Genomic DNA, 6,117 nt, shown 5'->3' on the forward strand with positions numbered 1-6,117 from the left:
CCCGGTGCCGCTGCTGTAAAACCTTTATAGGGACCATTTCTGCCTCCAAAAATAACCCTTCAAAATCAAGAGCTGGAACAGCTTCATCAGTGCAGGCAGCCCTGAGAGGCTGCAGTATCCCAAAGCCCGGCTCCTGGCACCCCGACCCCCTGCAGGCCTGGACCAGGGCTGTTTAATCCTTACATCTGGGTCTCCAGCCTGTTACTCACAGCACCATCAGAGCCGCTGCTTTGGCTAAATGAGAAGCCTCCTGATTTCACAGAGAGCCATCAAACCCTCATCCTGCCCAGGAAAGCCATTTCCTTAGTGCTAAAATAGCTAAATTAGTCTTGCTCAGCGTCGTAAAGGAGCTTGTCTTGTTTATTGAGCGATAAATATAAAGGTACAGTAACTAAATTCATCAGTCCCTAAACACAGCCGCTGGGAACGGCCGTTTCCACCATCCAATCTATGATTGCATGAATATTTCAGAGTCCTCTTTCCCTTGGGTCCTCGCCTTATCTCTGGAGCCTGGATATTATTTTCTGCTTTTCAGCTTTTTGGATGTATTGGAGGAAATGTCATTATTTGGACCTGGGTGGATTACAGTTGACTTTCCTAAGCCAATTTATATTGGCAAGCTGCTGTTTTTAAAAACCCCTATAAATCACTCCTATGAATTTTAATACTCTAACGTGGTTTCAAACATGCTCCTTTAATACGTGACACACTATTACAGCCAGCAATAGCTCCTCGGGTCACGAACCCCCGTTTACCATCACCTTCGGCAAGCGCCGCAGGGAGACGAGCGATGCCCCAGTACCAGTCATGGCAATAGCCCCTCCTGCCCCAAGGAGCTCACTGCAGGGACTGGGATTTAACAGCGTGCCAAAAGCACACCTCAGCTCACAGCACCCTGCTGTGCTTGATGGCATCAAGCCCCAGATCATAGAAGAGTTAGGGTTGGAAAGGACCTCAAGATCATCCAGTTCCAACCCCCCTGCCATAGGCAGGGACACCTCACACTAAACCATCCCACCCAAGGCTTCATCCAACCTGGCCTTGAACACCGCCAGGGATGGAGCACTCACAACCTCCCTGGGCAACCAATTCCAGTGCCTCACCACCCTAACAGGAAAGAATTTCCTCCTTAGAACCAATCTAAACTTCCCCTGGTTCAGTTTGAACCCGTTACCCCTTGTCCTGTCACTGCAGTCCCTGACGAAGAGTCCCTCCCCAGCATCCCTAGACAGCCCTTGAGACGACCGTCATCCCACTGCGGGGTGTCGGGTACCGGTCATGACACAGTCGCCACCAGCAATAATGCATTTAAGGCCTTTGTTTAATTAATTTCTTTGTCTGAAACTTTGTTTGGAAGATCAGGAATTTCCCCCCTTCCCTGCCAGGGCCCCGTTCCCAAGGCAGAGGCGGGATCCAGCACTTGGGTGAGATCAGGAGAGGTTCTGGTGCAGAAATCACAGGATCAGGTTGGATGGGGCTTGGAGCAAGCTGCTCCAGTGGAAGGTGTCCCTGCCCGTGGCAGGGGTTATGACGTTAAGGTCCTTTCCTACCCAAACCAGTCTGGGATTTTCTGGTATTTCCCTTAATAAAGACATAAGGCACACAGCCAGAGCGCAGCCCCAAGTCAGGACGCACAGCTCGAAGAGGTCCACAAACTGCCCCATGCCGGAAGATAAGGCCAGGCCTCCTGATCGCCCATTGACTTCAGCGCGCCGTGTCCCCATCTTGTGCACGTTATATTCGTTTTCTTCCCATCCCCATCGCAATGACTCCGCACCCACTGCCGGCTACCAAGGGATGCCCTTGTTGGGGGGGTCACCTCCTGGCCAGGAGAAAAAGAGCTAAGATGGATGGGGAGTAAAATCCAAGACAAAAAGGAAGCTTTCAAGGAACCAGGTCATGGAGCATCTCCTGCAGTTCCTCTGGACCAGCTGGTGATGGGGTTTGATGCAGTGGTGTTGTCCCCACTGGAGGGGTGACTTTGCTTGGCCACATTGCCTGGTTTTAGTTGCACAGGACCAAACCAGAAGAACACACACATCTGCAAGAAAGAGGATCGTTAAGGAAGGGCCTAATTGCAAGCAGGGGAAAGTAATGAGCCAGACTTTGCAATTTGGCTTCTGGAGGGCTCCCCAGAATAAGATGCAGCAATGGGCAATGGGGTGCAGGCACCTCCCTGAACCTTACTGCTGCCTGTTTGGCTGCAGCCAGCCCCCGAGGTTTAACGTCCTCAGGAGAGCACAGCATAGACCCAGTCTGCGCAGGGAGCTCACGAGCTTCCCAAGGCTGCCGCTGTGATGCTTTACCCTGGGACGCTGTCACGTTCATCATTCATCTATTTCCTCCCGTCCCTGTAACTTCACCTGCGACAAGACAACGCCGTAAGTGCCTGCTTCCCAGAGAATAAATTACAGTTTCCTAAATGGCATTTTGCTTCGCTGCTCAATTTGCAAGGGAAATGATGCCAATTGCTTTGTTCACAGGGTTTCACCCAGCACGAGCAATGCCATCCTCCACATCATTGTATTCCTCTTAACCCTCACCTTATTTTTGTGTCCTTTACCGCAGGGGTACATGGAAAAGAACACGACAGCCCAGATGGTTTTGCATTATCAACTAACCACAAGCAGATACAAGGCACATGTGCCTATAAACCCCTACGTACATCGATCTAGAGAGGAATAAGTCACACGGAGAGCAATGCACTTCCCAAAGAGAACAGAATCCTTTAGATGATTTAAAGTATTTACAGTTGCCACACGCTGGTTTAGAGTGCTCTGAGTGATAAATACATGGGTGGTTTAACATTTGGGGTTGGGAAAGCAGCCCCAGCTTCTCCCATGGACACCCCATGGACCAGCACAGCCCCAACAGGATCATTCAGCCCCATTGAGAACGCTGTGGTTTTCACAGCAGCTTCATCTTTTTTCCTTTTCTATGATCATAAAAGGATGACAAAAAGGACAAAAGCATCTTCCCAGCTATTCACATATAACGAAGAGGGGTCGTCACTGCTGGGGACACGGGGCTCTGCCCAGGGACAGCCAGGCCACTGTGGACACCCTGGATGCGGAGCCACACGGGTCAGGATGTGCCACCATTAAAGCTCCTAAATCCTTTCATCAAAGGAAGGAAAAGCGCACCAAAGTCCCTGCGTGTGAGATGTTGGATATTACAAGATCTGGTGAACAGCCCCTAGTTTCTCCCAGGCCTTTTTTAACCTGCACTTTTTGGGGAGACCTTGAGAGAAATGACCTTGGGGGGGAATATTTTGGATGTTATTTGCTGTCCTCTTATGGTATGTGGAAAAAAAAATGAATGGAAATGCTTCCATTTGGAATGGAAACCTTGCATTTGAGGTGTTTGCGCTCACCGCTACACCAGGATCACTTTATGGAGCTTCATCTCCATCCTCTAACCTGAGCCACCGAGCTGGAGGTAGATGGCCCCTGGCTGTCCAGCCATTGATAAACCCTTTACCCTAAATCACTGAGCTCTGACTCTGCATGGCGCATGGAGGCAATAACTGTAACTCCAAGAAAAAGATATAGAAAACATTTGTTTTCCTTTTCAGATATGAAAATGTGTTGCGGTGCTGCTGTGTGGTATGTTGATGTGCGATACACGCGTATCCTGGGCTGCATCAAAAGGAGCGTGACCAGCAGGTCGAAAGAGGTGATCCTGCCCCTCTACTCTGCTCTTGTGAGACCTCACCTGGAGCATTGTGTGCAGTTCTGGCGTCCTCAACATAAAAAGGACATGGAACTGCTGGAACAAGTCCAGAGGAGGCCACGAGGATGATCAGGGGACTGGAGCACCTCCCGTATGAAGACAGGCTGAGGAAGTTGGGGCTGTTCAGCCTGGAGAAGAGAAGGCTGCATGGGGACCTCATAGCAGCCTTCCAGTACCTGAAGGGGGCCTATAGGGATGCTGGGGAGGGACTCTTCGTCAGGGACTGCAGTGACAGGACAAGGGGTAACGGGTTCAAACTGAACCAGGGGAAGTTTAGATTGGATCTAAGGAGGAAATTCTTTCCTGTTAGGGTGGTGAGGCACTGGAATGGGTTGCCCAGGGAGGTTGTGAGTGCTCCATCCCTGGCAGGGTTCAAGGCCAGGTTGGATGAAGCCTTGTGTGGGATGGTTTAGTGTGGGGTGTCCCTGCCCATGGCAGGGGGGTTGGAACGAGATGATCTTGAGGTCCTTTCCAACCCGAACTATTCTATGATTCTATGATTCTATGTATCTCCTCCGCTCCTCACCCCTGTCCCCTTGTCCTCCTGGATGAAACCCCAGGCAAGGTTTTCTCTTTTCCCTCTGAAAATGGACGTTTCAAGGCAGTCCCAGACCCTCGTGGGCTTTAGATTTCTCCCAGCACTGCACAGGGATGAATTCCTGACCGCAAACCCCATCGCAAAACAGAGCGTTTGGCCAACCCCAAGAGGCAACATCAAAATCCCAGAGAAAGGAAATATTTGCAGCCAGATAAAGCACGCGTCAAAAGAAAGGGAAAGCAGGTTTGCGCAATCCCAGCACAAATCCATCCTGCCCAGCTTCCTGCATCCTAGTGAGCAGGCACTGATTTTATCAGACATCAGGGAATCCACAGCGAAGCGTTTGGCCGCAGCTCCTGGGGATGCTCGGCATCCCTGCTAAGGACATCACTAGAGTTTTACTGATGTTTAATAAGGAAAATGAGATGTAAATCTAAATTCAGGAAGAAGTGAGGGTGCTGCCCGCTGCAGGTACCAGGAGGACGGTACCCGGCTCCTGTTTCACCCCGCGCAGGGCTGCAGGCCACGGCCATGAGCTACAGGCTGCATGGGGCGGTGCTGCTAATGGCTTTAAGCAGCTGCTAATTGCTCCGTGCACTCACCGTAATTACGGAGCTGGATAGGGTGGTAAAACACTGGCAGAGCATTAACTGCTGCAGGAGGAGAGATCCCAGCCGTGGGTTAATGGACCCGAAAGCCCCGTCTGCCATGGCTGAGGGTTTTCCATCGCACCAGGAAAAATCCACGGTTTTCTATGGAAACGCGCTGATTTCGGGAACATTTGATGGGAGAGCGGGGGCTGCTCTGCTCTTTCCATCTATCTCTTTGCGTTTTGCCTTCAAAGGCAGGCTGAGCCGTGGCACGGCTCCCTGCCTCTGCCCACGACGGCAGCCCCTAATAAAGGGGTGCCCGATGGAAAGCGCTGGGTATCTTTGTCATTAATTAGAGTTAATGACAACCTCCAGCAGCATCAGCGCCTGCAGCCCAGGGGTTGCAGGGTCTGGCACCAAGAGCTGCATTGTGCGTGCAAGAGGGACCTGCTCCAGTCCTTCCTCCTAGTGCAGCTCGTTTAATTACTCCAATTAAACACGTGCTGGTAGGTCCTTATGGTGAGGGATGAGGGGGAGCCCCCTGCTCCTGCCCATGGCCACAGGCTCCCAGCAAGAGCCTGACGATGGAGAGGGGAAGGAGAGGGAGGTTGCTGCAGGGACAGCGCTGGAGGTGACAAGGCGCAGGAAGAGAGGAGTGGTTTGTAATAACCTCCCGCTCCTCGTTAATGCCGCTGTCACAGCGCGGATGTGCTCCCTTCATTGCCGCGAACGGCGCACGGCAGAGAGGGGAGGAGAGGGGCAGTAATTCCATTACCTCTCCGTGCTTGCACATCCCGGGGCTTCATCCTCAAGGAATGGGGCAGGGGCTGCAGGGGACCCATCCTGCTGGGACCAGGGGTCCCGGAGCAGCTGAAGGTCCCCGACCTGCTGCCTCCTGTCAGGGATCTGGAGCCGAAAGCAAGAGGGATGCTCGGAGCCCCGCGGCTGCTGACCCCTTCTGGAGCCTGTGCTGATGTTACAGCAAATCCCTGCCTCCAGGGGATCCCTGTGCCGCACCCACGCTGGGATGCGCTTAGGGCAAGGAGGCCCCTGGGGCAAGGAAAAGCATCCAGTAAAGAGATGATCCCTTCTCTCCACAATTAGCAGCCACAAGCAGCAGACAGGTATCAAGAGATGGTGATTCGAGGGGTTTGCTAAAATGCCTCATCTACAGAGGCTTTTCCTCCCCCCCTCCCACACCTCTCCCTGCATCCCTCCATCCAACAGCATTCCCAAAAGACTAAACACCTTTGGTTT

The sequence above is a fragment of the Lathamus discolor genome, chromosome 8 (genome assembly GCF_037157495.1).
Source record: "Lathamus discolor isolate bLatDis1 chromosome 8, bLatDis1.hap1, whole genome shotgun sequence".
NCBI classification, from domain to species: Eukaryota; Metazoa; Chordata; class Aves; order Psittaciformes; family Psittacidae; genus Lathamus; species Lathamus discolor.